This window comes from Aphelocoma coerulescens, chromosome 4 (assembly GCF_041296385.1).
Source record: "Aphelocoma coerulescens isolate FSJ_1873_10779 chromosome 4, UR_Acoe_1.0, whole genome shotgun sequence".
Taxonomy (NCBI): Eukaryota; Metazoa; Chordata; class Aves; order Passeriformes; family Corvidae; genus Aphelocoma; species Aphelocoma coerulescens.
Window position 1 is genome coordinate 44,872,727 of NC_091017.1, and position 18,051 is coordinate 44,890,777.

General features: G+C 36.0%; 1 protein-coding gene across 30 annotated transcripts in view; it reads left to right on the forward strand.

Moving 5' to 3' along the window:
* The window catches only part of TENM3 (teneurin transmembrane protein 3), a 1,310,258-nt gene that overhangs the window by 293,849 nt on the left and 998,358 nt on the right, over window positions 1–18,051 (forward strand). For 3 of the 30 annotated variants that reach the window (XM_069013794.1, XM_069013795.1, XM_069013805.1), the window contains exon 1: window positions 15,115–15,675. The exons of 26 other annotated variants lie outside the window; for them this stretch is intronic. The gene's annotated coding sequence lies outside the window, so the exon portion shown is untranslated. One more of the 30 variants, XM_069013803.1, reaches the window with a different exon arrangement.

The following is an 18,051-nucleotide window of genomic DNA, read 5'->3' on the forward strand; positions in this document are numbered from 1 at the left end:
TTAATAGCATTTTTTTTCCCTCAGACTTCTATTCTTCCTTTGCACTGTTACTTGCCTTGTCATATAAAAATAACAATAAAATCCTTTCAAGACAGATATTTTTGCTCTGTATTGGTCTAGTGCTTGCCTAAAGAGTGTTTTGATCCATGACTTCAAAACTAAAGTGTGTGCTAGTCTAGTGCTTGCCAAAATAGGGTTTTGATCCGTGACTTCAAAACTAAAGTGTGTGCTACTAGGTAAAAAGCACTCATAAACATGCAGGCTTATGTGTTTTGAAGGTTCTGGATTTAGTCTTCGGTTTAATACTTTTTTGTCTTTGCTACAGGGTATTTCATACTGCAGAATGTAAATTGAATTTTCTTTCATAAATTCCAGTTTTCTAGAAAAAATGCTGGTCATTGTAAGAAGTATGTTGGGCAGAGGGTGTAAAAAATGTGCACTCTTACAATTTTTGTAATTTCTCCCTTTTCCCATTTTTTATTACTTTTTCTTAACTATTTATTTTTTTCAGTAGGAATCAAAATATGTACCACTTATTTTTCGTTAAGCAAGACTTCATTCTGTATCTTTCAGTATCAATACTTGCAGAATTTTTTTTAAGACTTCTTCATTTTATATAATCTAATCTTATTTTAGCAATATAAATCACATGTAGCAGCAAAACCCTCATATTTAAAAACTCATACTAATGCTGTAAATCTTGGAATCAATAGCTTCCAATAATCTTGTAGTCTCCTGTATGTATGGTCTCTGACAAATACGTAATGTGTTTAGTCTCTTTATTTCAAAATATCATTATATAATATCTCTTATTTAGTTTCCCCTGAAAATGCCCAACAGAACTTAATTTTATTTACTTCTTGACAGAATATGCAACAGCTTACTTTTTGTTCTTTCCTTAAGACTTGAACTCTTAGAATGGGATTGGATCCTTTGCAAAGGACTGCACTTGGGCAACGCAAAGGCATGTGTCTCATCTAAGATATGAAACAAATGATTTAAATAGGTTTTTAGAGGGATTGTAATTACTATACAAGCTTTCTGCACATAAATGAATATAATTTAGCTGCATATATTTACTTAGAATGTAATTACTTGCCAATCTATTACTGCTCAGCTTTGCTGAGTCTATTTTTAGAATTAAATCATTATGTGTCCTTTTCCTCTCACCACATCGATCCTATGGGAGGATCTCTATGCTACTGAACTACAACAGACAGCACTCTTGCACAAGGCCGCTGAAGGAAGATAAATTGCCCACAAGATGGGCTTTAGAATAACTGGAGTGATTTTATACATAAAGTGTATTAAGAAACACATAAATTGTTTTAAGAAATCCTGAGCAAGTATGTTTTGATAACTGAAAGACATATCACTGGATTAAATAGTGTCTCTAAGAGAAGCTTCCTTAGAAATCAACATGCCAGAATGATGGAGCAGGAGGAATCTTATATTGGCTCTAAGTAGGAGAAGCTCTTGGCTATGAGATGGGCCATCCCCATCCTCACCTCAGGCTTCTTCTTTAATACTTGTGGAATAACCCATTCACATTCCTAATTTCTAAAATGCACATTTGCTTTCTAAATTCTTTTTCTTTAATTTGAGCTAATAAAATTTTCAAAATATTTCATGTTTTCATCTTCATTGCCCTTCTTCTTAAGCTGTGGGAAGTTTCAGTTTGCTGTGGGAAGTTTCAGTATATAAGCCCACAAGAACAAAATTTTCCTTGGTATAAACACTTGTATTTGTTGTTGGACCAGCTTAGATTCTCCACAACTGAGGACATCTTAGGTATCAACATTCCTTTTCCTTCACTGTATCACATATGAATTTTTTACCACAGTCCTGTCTCCACTCTGATTCATCTTCTTCCTTCCCACAGATTATCTGATTATCCAGTCTCAATCCTTCCATATTATTTCAACAATGCTATGTTTCTCTCTCTTTTCTTTTTTTTTTTTTCTCTAAAAACTGATTGGGAAATCACATTTTGTTCTCCTTTTTTTTTCCAGTTTCAGAAACTATATGAAATAACGCATTAACTTCAGAAATTTAATGAAAGGGAAACCCTATATCTTGTCTAATTCCTTCATTCTGCTGTGAACGAGACATAAATTATTACTTGTTAAAGCTTTATTTTTTATTTGGGCAGCTGCCTAAGTATGACTGGCTAAAGCATGCATGTTTAATTTTACTGCAATATACTGTTTGGGATGTGCCCCAAAAGATTTCTTAGTATTTGCCTTGAGAAGTAAAAGTCCAAATATCTGAAAGCTACTGATAGCCTCTAGCCAAATGAATGCATCTATGTTTATGAATTTTCTCTGCATGTGAATTGCTAAAGAAGAGCACAGCAACTCCAGTTGCTGTCTGCTATAAATGAATAAAGTTAGTGAGAGAATTATTCACAGTCCAGTAGGATATCCTGGAAAAGTCTTCATTAACTAATACTTTTGTCCAATAGAATAACTTAAACTCTTGTTTGGAGGCTAGCATAATGAAAATGGATTCTGGTAGTTCCTGACTAGGCACATACCCAAGCCCATTGATTTTTCAGTATTTCAAAAATATAATATGGGAAAACACATGTGACAAGATGTATGTAAAATGACTACATACACCTCTGAGATTAAAATGACATTCAGTGTCACATTTTGATGTGAACTTTTGATGTGAACTTTTGATGTGAACAAGTGAACTTTGACATAGGAAGTGTTACAGTTAATGAAGAAAAAATAACAGTTTGGAGATGAGGAATTCTACAGTTTAGAATTGGAATTTGAAGTCCATTGTTCTCCCATAGTGAGTTTTCTTTTTAATAGTTGCTGATTTAGATTGCTAAATTAATGTATATGACTTTTAGTCAATTTTCTACTGGTAGAGAGACTTTGATTTTATAACTTTTTCTCCCCTTTGTCAAGGTGTTGACGTGTGACAATGTTCTCTTGATTAGAAGGATGACTGAGAGTACTTCAGCAAGAAACAGTGCTTTATGTGAATGAAGAAATAATAATATATGCATGCATCTTATAAAAGATGGATATGAACAGGAGAGAGACTTATTTTCTAAAGCTGAGAAAAGGTTTGGGATTTGGTTTTCAATGAGGCCTTACTGCTGGAAAAGTCAAGTGTCAACCATTCCAGTGCCAGTGGTTGCTTTCGTCTGGTAAGGCTGTGCCTTCCACTTTCTTTTTTGGTTCTAAATAATGTGCATGTGTGGGTGGACATTCTATAGCCTAGCATTATGTCCTTAGGGCCCTAATATACTGTAAGATAAGAAAAGCCATTCAATGGGCATTTTTATCAGGGTAGTCACCTTAGAAGACTCTAAAAGGAGTCATCATTGCTTGGTTTTCATTTGTTTTCCTTCCTTGTCACTATTCATACGCCTCTGGGAGGAGTTCCTTGGCTGCCTGCTGGCTCTGAAACTCCCATAATAAGAGCTCAGGGAATTCCTCACCACTCACACAGTGAGCACACAGTGAGCATACAGTGAGCTACTGTGGCTGAGCTCAGTGCTACTGCCTGTTGCTGAGCTGGAGCTGCTCACATTGCTGTCTGCCTGACACCCCTGGAGCTGTCAAAGTGTGGGAATAGGGGAGGCTGCTTTACGTTTGGCCAAATGACAACTGCTTTTGAGGTTTTGAAATGTGTTTTTGTTCAAGAAGACATGAACAGCATCTTTTGAATATGTTGTGAATCGCGTGTGCAAATGCTGCTTTTAAGTCAAATATTTGTCATTTCTGAAACAGAATGCAGAGTAATTTTTAGCCCTGTCTCAGTATTTACAGGTCCCATTTTGACCCTCTGTTATGATTCTTTTCATATAGCTGCCAATATTATGACAATAATTTACAAGTAAGGTCAGAAAAATATTTATTCTGAGTAGGATTCCTTTGTGAGTTTAGATATACATTTAATTTTTCTGTGTTCAGCACATGACATGAAAACATAGTCCAGAAAATGAAAGTTTATATCAGCTATAGTTAAATATTTTAACTGGAGACAATGGATTGGCTACATGTGCATTCTATAACTGCATTCTTTTCTTTTATATTCTCTTACCTCAAATTTTAATCTGTCTTTTTCTGAATGCTCCAAAGAAACTATATCCTCTGAAACTGTCACTAAGAAAAATTACCTGAGAGCATTCTGACTTTCTGCTTAAGCTTTATTTTGTAATTTATTTCTATTAACAATCATTAAGGAATTTAATAATTACAAGCTTCATTAGCATTTTAATGAGACTAGTGGCCATTGCTAAGTGTAATTAAATTAGTTTTATTGTATGATATTTTGAATCAGTGACAAAATTAAGTTTTACTGTGCTTTGAAGAGTAAACCTGTACAGATCACTCTTCAGTAATGGTCTTGTTAACTTGTGAGGATTCTGCAAAATAGACATAGCCAGGAAAAAAGGCAAAATACTTCCTACTGAATTTAATCATAAAAATAGAGAAATCAAATGCTGCCACCAGTTCTAAGATTACCAGTATATTCTTAGTGACAACAGTAGGCTGTTAAATACCATTAATTGTGAGTAGCTTTATATAATCTATTTTTAACTTTTCAAAATAGCATCTAGATGATCTGGCAAATTGTTCTTTATAAATCAGGGAGAGAATCCTGTAGTTCTTGCTCAGCCAAAACTTCCATTGAGTTCAAATGGGATTTCACCCCATTAAGAACAGCAGGGTGTGTAAAAGCAAAGTATTACTGGTGTTTTTTGTAGTTATTATACTTTTAGAAAAATAATTAGGTAGTGAGGAAGGACAATGAGAAGAGGAAAGGAGATGCTATAGTTGGAATCAGTTAAATTGCTATGATCTGTCTATTAAAACCCTATGGAAAGACACACAAACATAAGATTAGGCATGTATTGGTCCATGCCCAAACTCTGTGAAATCTTTAATAGAGCACACTGTACTAGAACAGGGTAAGCACTGTGTAAACTCTGGAAGGTAGCTTGTTCTCACCCATTTATCAAGTAACAACTGCTGTCTGCCTTCCAGTAGTTAGTTCTCATCTTCTCCTATCATGATTGTACCTGAATGTGCTACCCCATTTAGCTGAACTTCAATAAGCATAAAGTTTGTTAACAAGTAAGTTTTTATTTGCTTATTAGGGTTTGAGATGTTAAGTATATTTATTATTGCATGACTATTTTTCCTTTCTGAAACAGTTCAGTCCAAGGCTTGACAAAGTTGAATGCACTGTCTGTCTTAAGATTGGATTTTTTTCCTTTTAATTAAGAGGGAAGAAAATACAGTTTCTCTGCTAAAACAGACAGCTGGGACTTGGTAAGCTTCATGCCTCAATGTTTCAGAGTGGTGACTTATTTTTGGCCAAGTTTCCTCATGCAAATTCCCTTGAGGTTTGGAATTTCATAAAAATTTCAAGCATTTTTTCAGTTTGGAAAAGACCTTTGCCTACCTATATACAATACCATTTTGTTCCACTTTGGTTATTGCCAAAATGGATGTGTCAGGGGTGTGTTTTAGTTCTTCATACCTTTAACATGGTAAGTTGTATGCCATGTTTCTAGAGTGAGGTGAGCTTAGCAAGACCTGCAGTTTCTTCCAGCAATGTTATGTTGTTCACAGAGAGAGTAGGAGAGAAAACAGAGACATGAAGCAGTGGACAAAAAGCTGGGACTGGGTAAAAAAAAAACACAAAGCAAAGAACCCAGAGTCAAGCAGTTATGGGGCAGGGTCCATGGACTGAATTTTTGAGAAATAGAGTCTGTAACTCTTAAAGACCATTCCTTGTGTAGGAACCAAAATCAGGGTCCCCACTAATTTAATAATTTTTGTTATAATTATGTTCCCTCTGCCAGCAGTGATTGGTTCAAGTTAAAACAAACAAACAAACTTCTTTGCAGTGGTAATAAGCTAGATCTGTGGTAATAAGCAGCAGGCAGGGATTCAAATCTAAAAGTTCCTTTCTTTATAATCAGTAAGGGTTAAGTATAGTCAAAAGGTTACATTTCTAGGGGATTTTCTTCTCTTTTTCTGATTTAATGATGAGCACTTTATTTTTTATTTTACCCTTGTAAAACTGACAACTTAAGGAATTTAGGTCACCCACACGCATATGTTAGTTGAGGCCAAGGCAGTGCTTAGAATAGTGTGGACAGAGGAATCTTAAACAAAGTTGTTATCAGATCAAATAATTGCAAACTGCAGAAAATCGGAGCAGGAAGGAGACCAAAGCAAAACTGTGCTCTATTGTAATATTGGAAGGTTGTTGCTGCTTTTAACCTCATATTTGCTTTCCTAAATCAGGTGTATTATATATCTGTTTGTATTTTAACTTACCTGTATTTAAAGAAGAACTGTTTAGCTTCTTTAAATCCATTTATGTTGTGATAGCTGATAGTCTATACGCCACACAGGAGTTCTCCCAGTAAGGCAAATGACTGACTAAATCACAGATCAAACCTAAAAACAGCTACATTACAAACTGTGAGACAGCCTTCAGCTTAGATACGTGGGTCCTGGTCACATTAAAATTCTTATTTGTGGGTAGCCTCACACATTTAGAAGGTTTTATCCGGGCCTGGAAGAAACATTTCTGTGTTACGCTCTTGTAAGCCAAAATCCTAATTCTCTTCCTGCCTCTTTTCCCTTAATATGTCCTGAAGCTAGGCAGACCTGTGCATTTGAGAAGTGCTTCAGCATTCAGCTCTCATAGAAAGGATAAAACATAGTACTCTATTTTTAGCTACATTGTAACTTCTGATGAATTGCAATTCATCAAAATTAGGGGTACTTTAGTGAGTCTTTTTTATCATCGCTAGACTGTTCCAGCAGTATTTTTATAATAAAGTAATAGTTCATAGTATATAAAACCACTAAATGTCCTTGCTACCTGTGAGAAGAATATGGGAGATGCAAAGATTTTGCATTGAGAGGAAAAGGCTGGATCATTTGTTACTCATCTCTGACAGTGTAAGCTTGTTCCCAGGAAGGTATTATCTAGATATTTCTGTGGTTTTTAATAGCATGAGAAACCATTTTCCATTTCCTTGGGAGATATCTCCACAAGCCATCCATCAACACTGAGTGCAGAGGGAATTTCACCCATTGCAAAGGCCAAGCATTCCCTATAGAACATTTTTTCTCTTTTTCTGCTAGTTACAGGTAGAACAGGGTTTAGGAGTCTTGCTCCTGTGAAGTACATTTAGTGTAGTCAGGTACCTGAAGATGGAACTATCTCAGCTCCTGCTTGCTATCATTTGCTCTTAGACCTTGTTTTAACTGATACTGCTAATATAATAGAATGAAGTCTGGAAATATCCTCAAAAGCATAACAAGATAGTTGTGTTTTCTGGTGAATTGCTTTATGGAGATTGTAAATATGCATTTTACAAGATAGCTGTTTGTATATCACATAAAGCACATGTTTGCTCTTTGCCCAGCTGGTAACCATGATTCAGGGTTCACCCCATGATTTACATAAGACTGTGGTCCAAAATGTGTCCAAAATTCTTAATAAGAGCGATTGCTGGATCTGTACTCAGTTACCACCCCTATATCCAACCCAGTTGTGGGAATTGTATGGTTTTGCTGTAATTATTAGAACCTATTGATTATCTTCCATTATGTTAATGTTTCCAAATTAAGCAATATGAAGCAATTTTCTGCCATCCTGTATCTCAAAAGCCTAGGAATATTATCTGCAACTTTTATGGCCAGTCTAGACACCTCTGTGAATAAAACTAATAATTTACTTCATTGTAAGTTTCTCTTCTGATTGTAATCAATGAACCTTGCACTATGGAATAATAATGAGGTGACAAATGAGGAAATAACCCTTCTAAAGTAAGGAAAGGGTGATGATAAAAGGCACAATGAGCATTCAGTTGACTTCTTAAACAATAATACTTTTGCCCTTTCTTTTGAAGGCTGGCTACTTTCAGATAATCATAAGCTGTTTGCAGCTATGACCACTTTAAAAAAGAAGAATAATTTTAATGATGAGCCATTATCATAATTGCTTCAGCATTTCCTGAACTTGTTGAGAGAACTTATTTCTGGCCATATAGTACTTTATTGGCTTTTGACATACTGTATCATCTGTTCAATTTGTGGAAAACTATCTAAGGTAAATAACTGAATGCTAGGGATGGAAGCACCAAAAGATTTCTGCCAATTATTTCCAAGATCAGCTGCAGTCAAATTGCCCTGATTTTACTTCTTCTAAACTTACTTCAGAAATATGAGTATATTCTTATTTCAGATTTGGTTCTAATCTCTTTAGGATAATTCCTGCCACTCACCATTCCTGTTTTATAGTTTTGTATTTTACTGTCATATTTTGTATTATTTAATCCATTCTCAAAATCTTCCAGCTTATTCTATGACTTTTACTTCATTTCCTATCTTGTGTATCTATACTTTCATTTTCATTTCTTCTTCTCTTTTTTTCCTAGATTTGTTGTTTTCCTTACCATCCTCACTGTTTTATTTCTATGCTTCTCATGATTCTCTTTTGTTATGTTTTTCCTTTCTATTTTTGCATATATTTCCTGTTTTCTCTCATGTGGTATTTCATGTAAGAACAGAGGTCACAGGCATAATTATGAGATGTGAAGGTGGGTTTACATTTCTATGTGACCCTATGTACTTGGGAAGTTAATGAAATAGAAACATTCAAAGGTGTGTGTGTGTTATGTTTATTGTTTCTAAATGCATGTATAAACATATGCATCACTATTTGTATTTTTGCTTTTGACAAGGGAAAGAATAATCTCAACTTCTTCAAGTAGTCAGAGGATAAGTAATAAATGTATTGGTAAATCTGTGGATATACGAATCTGTAATTACCCACCAGTTATTCTTAAAGAAGAAAGATAATGAAAATATTTGAGCATTCTGAGCCCTTTCTATAAGGAACTTCAAATCTGAGAGTTTGCTGTCACATCAGGAAAAATATTGTTTCTTCATTTTTTTCCCAAAGTGATCATTGGCAGAGAGCAAAGGTCATATTCAGAATCCAGAAAATATACATGTCCCTGGTTTAGAAAATGTAGAAGAAGAAATGTTAGTTTATTTATTAAACAAGTTAGATATCAGTTTCTTCCTTGATTTCGTTTTGGGTGGTAATTGTGGTCTTTTTGTTCTCTCTTTTTTTCTTTTTTGCTAATAGATTTATACATCATCCTTGCAATTGACTGATATTTGAACTGAAATGCTCTATCCAAATCCAAAGTGAGCTAGTTTGACAGAAATATCTAACACCAAACTGAATGGAAAAGGCTGAGTCATAGAGACAAACAGGAATATTTTTGCTGCATCGGTGGATGTTAGCTGATATGGCTTGGATAGGAGACTTGCTTCCCTTAGTTGTTTCTGTGTTTGAGATAAAAAGATAGGTACTTTCAGAAAATTAAAAAAAAAATAAACCCAAACACACATACAAAACCCACCCCAAACAATGAAAAAAAAACCCAAACAAAACCAAACATGATAAAAAGCAGGACTGTGTGTTCATAAATATTTATGTTTGTACAGGTAATATTGTAACTTGTAGCCCGTAAGAGGCCTGAACCCTCGTTAGGGAAAACATTCCCTGACTGGAAAACATTCCCACAGTGAAGTGGGCATGCGTAGGAACAGTACTTGTATCAAGTCAAAGAAGCTTAGATACCTATACATCTACATGTGAGAGAGGAATCAGCATGGCTTACTTACCTATTCCAGGATAGTTTAGCTGACACCTATTGCAAGAAGGCCACCACAGAGCCTGTCTCTGTATTAGTCCTATGGTTTATGTCACAGAAATAACACTGAAGTAGATTGCAGTGCTGCCTGTACAGTCTTTGGGCATACTGAGCTGAAAAGCTGAACACAAAAGGATGATTATTTTGTCTTAGGTCCGTGGTGCACCACAGAGTGCACATAGGGTACCACCAGAGCTTGGTCACCGTGTGGGTGTACCAGGCTGCTTTGGTAACCTTTAGCAATACGGATGGGGGCGAAGTTGTTGGCTCAGCTGGGGCAAATGCACTGAGCAGTGTAGACACAGATGGTATTTACCAGGTCTCTGAGTCCTGAGCAAGACTCTGAATCCTACTGTCAGCATGGGAATGTTCTGAAGAAATTCTAGGAAACAGCTGGAATGCATTATTCTTTTGGAAACAAATATAGGAGATTAACTGAGATTTCATGGGTGCAAACAAGCACTTCTGGACACTAAAAGATTTTGCTTAATTGTACTAAAACAAAATTAATTTTCTATTTTCTTTGTTGAGTCATGGTAGCAGACTTGTTGGTTTTTTACATTGCTTTATCATGCACTGAGGAGTAAAGTGGCATACAAGGCTGATGTTAGTTTGCTTTTGTAAAGACATGGAATATTAATGATTCTAAACTGTATTACTTAGTAGGGAGTATTAATAGAGAAAGCAGACTTACAAGGATGCTAGACTTACTACCAAACAGATGGACTCACCCCGATTCAGATGGTTTTGGGGTTGGTTTTTTAAAATTGCCTCCCCTCCATTCAATTTGGGCAGTGAGGAATAGTAATTTTTTAAGCATAGTAGTAGTATTTTTTTTTAACAAAAGCAACGGTAGGATATGGGATTTATTCATTCTCCATTTACACACTCAGGAAGTATAGGAGAATTACCATTTTTTGATACCACAGAATCATAAAATGGTCTGGATTGGAAGGTTGCTTTGGTTGGAAGAGACCTCTTAAAGATCATCTTCTGTTAGATGATGTTGCTCAAAACTCCTGGTCATACAGCTCTCTTCTTGATTCCTGTCTTAAAAAGATCTTCCACAGTCAAAGATAAAAACACACATGGACTGCTTACTATGATTAATTTGAAAGATTTTGATATTTTGAAGATTTTCCTGGAAACCATGTAATAATTTGATATTTTCCTAAAGGAAAAGTTCAGTGAGCATAAACACAATCCTTTTTAGTAAGGTTCTAAGCCTTTACTAGTGACCATACTTGGCACAGCATTCATATGTCAGATTCCCTAATCCCTAAGGATTCACAGGCTAAATCTCCTGAAGACGTGTAGCCACAGTTAAGCCGTGAGATTAAATGAGCATGAATATGTATGAAATCTGGTAAGGACACCTTTTGGGGTGCACCTGAAAAGGGATGCACACAGATCAATTTAGTGTAATGCTCAAAGAAGAGACTTAAACCACCAATCAGTATGTTTCAAATAGGATACAGTGAGGAGCTGTAACCCGCCTTTTGCTGGATTAATCCACTGCTGCTACATCCTTGATAAAAATCCGTGCTTCTGTGAGCATCAGCATTTCAGTGCACATGATGTGCAGCAGAACAATTTTTTTTTAGCTTACCAGAATCCTTTCTGTTCTTTGACAAAATTGATGGGGCAGGTACCTCCTAACCTACTGATATGGAAGCAGTTGGTTGACGTCTTGTGACTGAGTCCAGGATTAGATACCTAAATTGAATTACTCTCCAGGCATGACCTCTGTTTTTAAGAAGCTGATGTTCACTAGAAAGGCTCCTTGAAAACTTTCAGTCTTTGAACATAAAAGTTGCTTTCAAGTTAATAATTAAGGCATTTAAAAATAAAGAAGTAGAATGCATTTGATCTAGCTTTTCATATTTTCTAAGTATGCTAAATAAGAGTGCCTTGAATAAAGCTGCTTAATTCAAAAGGTTATGAGTGTGAAGTAAAATAGTGCCATCTGGTTTAGAGGAGGAATTCATGCAAGGAAACAGCCAAAATTACTCCAGAGAACTTAACACCAAAAGATAGAGAATATACTACGTATTGTTTAAATATTTCCTTTTATAAAATAATACTTTCAAAACATAATAAATGTTTTCCCTAGTAAAAGACACTGATAATAATAATTCATGCTTTTCTCCCAAGATTTACGAATATTTCCGTAGAAATTAGAGAAGGGAAAATATGAGGGGAAAAAATTGAGAGAGCCAGAGGAATTCTTAGTTTAGGATAAAAATTCTCCTGAGAGTGAAAAAAGACATTTTTTCAGAAAGGCCTTTGTCAAAGGCAGTTTAATTTGCAGAATTTCAAAAGAATTGTTTATGCTTTGGATAAATGCAAATACAGCATTTAGGAAAATTACCTTTGCATTACTTACTTCATTAATTACCTCCAAAGCACCTCTAAAGCATACAGTATAATTTCAAATTGTGTTAAATGGACAAAAAATTGCAAAGTACTTTTCTAAAGTTCAGGTGGTAGAACTAACATCTTTGGCATATTTTTATTTACTAAAACTGTGCATATGTCTTGAAACTTTCTCATTACAATAATCACTTTATGAATTGTTCACTTGCTTACCCAAGTATTTTTTCCATTTCTCTCTCTTCAGGCTCTCTCTAGTACACAAACTACATACTGGTTTTAAAAGCAAAATTACTTTTATTATATGGAAGGGAAGTTGGTAAGAATGTAAATAGAGAGTACTTCCATATAATAACAACAAAGTCCCTAAAACTGATTCTTTACTTTCTCTGTAAGTAAAGCCCTCAACTAATATAATTTCATGTCCAATCAGAATATGATTGCATAGTGGGTATTAATGGACAACTGAGCCATTATAAAAGGTCAATTCAATCTCAGAAAATATTGAGAGTATCACAATTCTGCATGCATATTAATGGCTCAGTGGTAGTATTTATTCAGCCTGTAAACTTCTATTCATTTTCATCAACATTCACTGTAACAGGAGATTTTCATGATAGATGTAGGAACTTGTGTTACTATAGTTGCAGTCACTAATCTTATCTCAAGCGTTAAAAAATAATCATCAGTATCCTTTATTCTTTGAATGGAAACATCATTGAACCATTTTACCAGCAGTGTTTAATTTTCAAAGGTAAATTTAGGCAATTTTTACAACCATAGAGATTTTGAATTAAGTCTGTTTGGAGTGGTGAATACAAGAACTAGAAAAAATCCTAGAAAACACTATAGATCTGCAAAAACATAAATGTTAAAAACAAATCCTTCTTCTCTACTGATGGACAGAGTATACAAGAGGCAATACTGCATCTTGTGTAACATAAAGGAACTGATATTAAGAAAAGTTAATATGAACTACTCTAGAAAATATTCACAAGGGTTTGTTGTTTTGGGTTTTTTTTCCATTAAATCTGACTGGGAGAGCAATCTATATTGAATTTTCTGATTGTAATGGAATCGTATCAAGTGAGATAAGATTAATTTCCTAGGAAATGCATATTGTAGTCAAGTAAGCAGAGCTGCACATGATCAAAAGAATAAAAGTAGATTATATGATAACCAATTTAAACCTCTGTCTAGTAGTGTGTTGATGCAGCATGCAAAAGCTGTGGCCACAAAATGACAGAAAAGCAGAACTAGTAGCAAGTACATGTGTAAGCATCATGTTATCCAGAGACACTTCAAATTATCTTTTCCTCTTTTTTTTTTTTGTTCAGACATATTTCCATGTTCATCTTGAATACTTTCAGCATATATTTTTATGCCTTTCCTTGATGTCACTGTTATGTACAAGAGGAAAAAAGCTTCCCATGAATACTCAGAATTGTTTGATCAGTAAGACAACCACTTTACAAAATGTAAAAACCATTTGAACTGATTTTCTGTATTATACTGACATTTGCAATTATAGTTCCTTTCATGAATAAATTCTGAACCCAAGAAATTTGTAGAAAATATTTTTCATTTTATTTTGGATCTCTGAGAGATTAAAAAGTAGGAATCCACCTTTTCTGAGTACTTCAGGGAAAGGAAAGTTAAACACAGTTGCTTAAATGACATTGACAGGGTAGCAAAGCTTCAGCATTTTTTTTTTACTTTGTTTTTCTAACAGTTAAAAAAGAAAGTTAAAATTTCAAAGGTTTTAACTGTTCGCAAAATGGAATTTTATTTTGGATAAATACAAATAGAAGTCAGTCTGTTTCTTTGTCTTACAAGAGTATAGTATATTTAGATGAAGAAACATATATTCATGGAGGGAGTTAAGTGCATGACTAATCCAAAGTAAGTCAAAGAGTATGTCATAAGCATCATCATAAGAAGTTTTCCACATTACTGAATGCATTTCCTTAGTGTTGTCTATGCATCAAGCTTCTCCTAATGCCCTATTGGTATAACTCCAGTAACATCTGAAACCACAACCTTCCTATATCCAAAGCAAAGGAAATGCATGTGATGAGCAATGCTGCAACTTTCCCTGTCATTGTAATTCTTTCCCAACAATAAATTTTCACTTTGTTTAATTGTAAGCCATGCTCCTCATTATTGTCTCAATTTTCTCTGCAAAGCATCTGGAGATAGACATTAATGTTATTACTTTGGTAATAATTGTGTTAAATAACTGCAGAAAAGCGATAGCACATAACTATTTATTATTATAGTTCTGCTGCTATTACACTCCAGTGATCAGGGCTCCAGTCTGCTATATAACAACATAAAAGGACCCGACAGTGTAAATACCCAGGTGACAAAAGGGTTGCTGAAACTAAAAGAATCATGAATAGAGTGAGGATTTCATAAATATACTTTTTTTGTTCCTTTTTTATTTTATAAATAGTTTGATATTCAATAATGCATGCAGGAAAAAAAAAGCCAACTAGAAAAAGCATGACAAAAATAAAATTTAGAAAGTAACTAAAAAACGTGAGAGGAAAAAAAGGAGAAAAAAGTGGTAGTTTGGACAAAAAGGCTGTTCCCGATCATTGTTCAAGATTTAGAATTAGTGCTACGTCAGAGGGAAAAAAAAACATTGTCTCATAACATCCTGGTAACTGCATAAGTAATCTCTTCAGCTGCTGCTGCTGGTTGCACTCTCCAGCTGATTTCCATAAGAGCATGTTTCCCAAAAGATTAGGAAAACGGTTTCTCTGCCACAGAAAACAGGCTCACAATATTAAAGCGCTTATCTCAACACTAACAGCATCTTTTCAATATTAAGCCCTTGCAAAGCAAATCTAGCATAAAGTCTTACTTTGATTTATTTGTGGGGTGCTTTTTTTTTGTGCAGGAAGCCTCAAAAGAGTTTCACGTGAGCAGGGCCAAGGGAAGAGAGGTCAGACAGGTGTGTGTGGCATTAAGGGACAAGTTGGTGAGTTTGGAGCAAATGGAAGACAGGAGTGAGAGAGGGAGGTGCCAATCAGGGCTGATTGAGCACACCTGGGAAGGGCCGTTCCTAGCAGATCTTAGGAGATCCCTGAGTCACATCTGGGGCTTAGTGACTTTCTTAGCTGGAAGAGGAAGTCTGAGCTACTGTGGAGAGCTTGAGGGTTTTTTTTAGATGAGGTCTGCTACATTCTGAAAACAAATGAAGCAAAGTAGTAGCCTTCCTCAGGAAAACAGGCAGATGACATAGTTACAGATATCAGTGTCCTGTGGAGATGGTTGCAAAATGGAGGAGAATCTCAACTAGCTGAGAAGAAAAAGAAAAAAGAGGAATTTAGAAAAGGAACTGGAAGATGTGTGCACCATATTCTGCTAAGTGAAGAACTGTGAGAGTAGGTGTTTGTGACCAAGGGGAAAAAAAACCAAACCCTCAATAAGCTTTGATGCTCCTCCTGTAAAGTCAGCAAAAAACAGCAGGGCTACACATTTTGTGGCCTAGCAGAAGGCCTGTTAGCAGCAAGGTACTTCCAAGGTGTGGAGCAGAAAACCAAAGAGAACCTGGATAATTCTGGAGCTAGGTAGGTGTGGGGCCTGGCTGATAAATTCAAGTGCTTTGTTAAACTTAATATACAAATTCTGGAGAATCTTAGAGGAAGGTTTGCATCCTCCCTTGTTTTACCCTGTCTCCCCCTACTAGTCCTGGCAGAGGGGGAGATACTGCTTTTCTAAACTGCAGAAGATCTAGACAAAAAATACACTAGCAAGTAAGGCATGCCAAGTACAAATAGCTCAGGACAGGAGCATTCTGAACACATGCTTGGCTTTGTGCAGTCTAAGGCAGGTGATGGAGGTTTGCACTGAAATGTTAGGTATCGCAAAGAGAAGAAGTCAGTGTGGGGAGGAAGGTGAGGTGCTCTTAAGTTTTCCTTTCTGCCATAGTGCAATAACTGTGTGCAAGCCTGTTCAGTTAAGCTAAAAATTGTTTTGGGACTACAAAGTAACTATAAATGAGAAGCAGCACAGGTAAATGTGCTTCCCGGTCAGTTACAGAAGCTAAACTTGTGCTGGGCTACTCTGTACAGTATTCTTAAAATAATAAACATAGCTGTGAATGAGTGATGTGAGGACAGTCCTTCCCCAGTGGGCAGCTCTATGGAACAGTTCCCTTCTCCCAGCGTAGCAAGCTCTGATCCTTTATGAGTAGATGAAGCATGAGAACCCTCACTGCTGTTGCTTGATTCTTCAACTACTGCTCTTACCATGCTTTCTTTTATTCTTGCACTGCATTAAGCTGTGCCCTGTAACATTCACCCTTGTTTCCAGCTGAGACCTTTTCTAGTCCGTTTTTTCACTTGTTGCTTAACTCTTTCATTATCCTATATTTTTTAACTTTTCATATATTTTGATGTCTTTCTCCTTGAGCACTTTCTCTTATCACTGTTCATTTCTCCTTCTGCCTCTCCTTCCAATTACATCTGTGTAATTTTCTTTTACTCCCATTTTCCCACATCTCATCTTCTTGTCTTACCTTATTCTGTTCTTATTAAATACCTCTCAATGAGAGTTTGTTAAGGTGAGAAGAAAAAGAATGACACACTTTACCAGTTCCCTTCTAAAGGTCTTCTAATTACTAGCAAACCAGTTGTACTTGCTGAAACAAGTTACCAAATCATGTTTACTCCTGTGACTCACTTGAAATTCACTTATGTATGAAATGTTAAAGTTAGACTGGCTTATGACATAGTCAAGCCTAAGCAAAGAAATTTATTTAAAAGCTTGCAAGAAGCTAGTCTTTTTAAGAGGAGGTGATGGTTTTGGTGGGCAAAATTTCCAGCTGCAGGTATTCATATGGAAACTTCATAATAGGTGGGTGTCTCAGTCTGATAAAAGTTACTCGGCAAACAGATATTTGCCTGATGGGAGGGAGGCTGAAGTGTGGGAAAAAACTTGAGTGTGAATTAGAAAGCTAACTGTAAACAGGATTTTTTTTTTTTAAGGCAGCTTAAGTGACAAAATTAAATACCAGTTCATAGTTACGTCTATGACTTTGGAAGTTATTAAGGACAGCTGGTAGGCACAGAAAGCTGGGTCACACCAATTAGTCTTCCTATAAGAAATCTTGTTTCAGAATCTTTAAAAAGAAAAATCAACTTTTCAAAGGCATAGGAACACTTTTGTAAATGTCAGATAGATGAGAAGTGAAAGAAATTTCTTTATATGTTCTTTTTTTGATGCTTTTAAAATATGAACTTTCTTCTTCTGACTCCTATTTTCCACTAATTATTGATAACCATAACACTGCTTCTTGTAATCCTTTTTTAAATGACACACTATAGGTCTCTAATCTATACAGTAGAAATTTTTTTCCAGAAGTATTATTTAATCATCAGTACTTTAAAACTTTCTTTTAAACTAGTAGTGGGCTGTTTTTTTTTAAGAAGTGGGGGAAGGGGCAGGGCTACAGGGGTTGTTTCTGTGAGAAGCTACCAGAAGGTTCCCCTGTATCTCATAGAACCAATGCTAATCAGCTCCAAGATGGATCTGGTGAGAGAGGAGTGAGAATATAAGCAGCAAACAGCTGTGCAGACACCAAGGTCAGTGCAGAAGGAGGGACAGGAGGTGCTCCAGGTGCCAGAGCTGTCATTCCCCTGCAGGCCATGGTGAAGACCATGGTGAGGCAGTTGTGCCCCTGCAGCCCATGGAGGTCAAGGGTGGAGCAGAGATCCATTTGTAGCCTGTGGTGGAACCCCCACCAGAGCAGGGGGATTCATGAAGGAGTCTTTGACTCTGTGGGAAACCCATGCTGGAGCAGGCTCTTGGCGAACCTTTGAACCCATGGAGAGAGAACCCCCACTTCATCAGGCTCCTGTCAGGGCTTGTGACACTGTGGGTGACCTGTGTTGGAACCTTCTTCCTGAAGGACTGTACCCTATGGAAGAGACCTACGCTGGAAC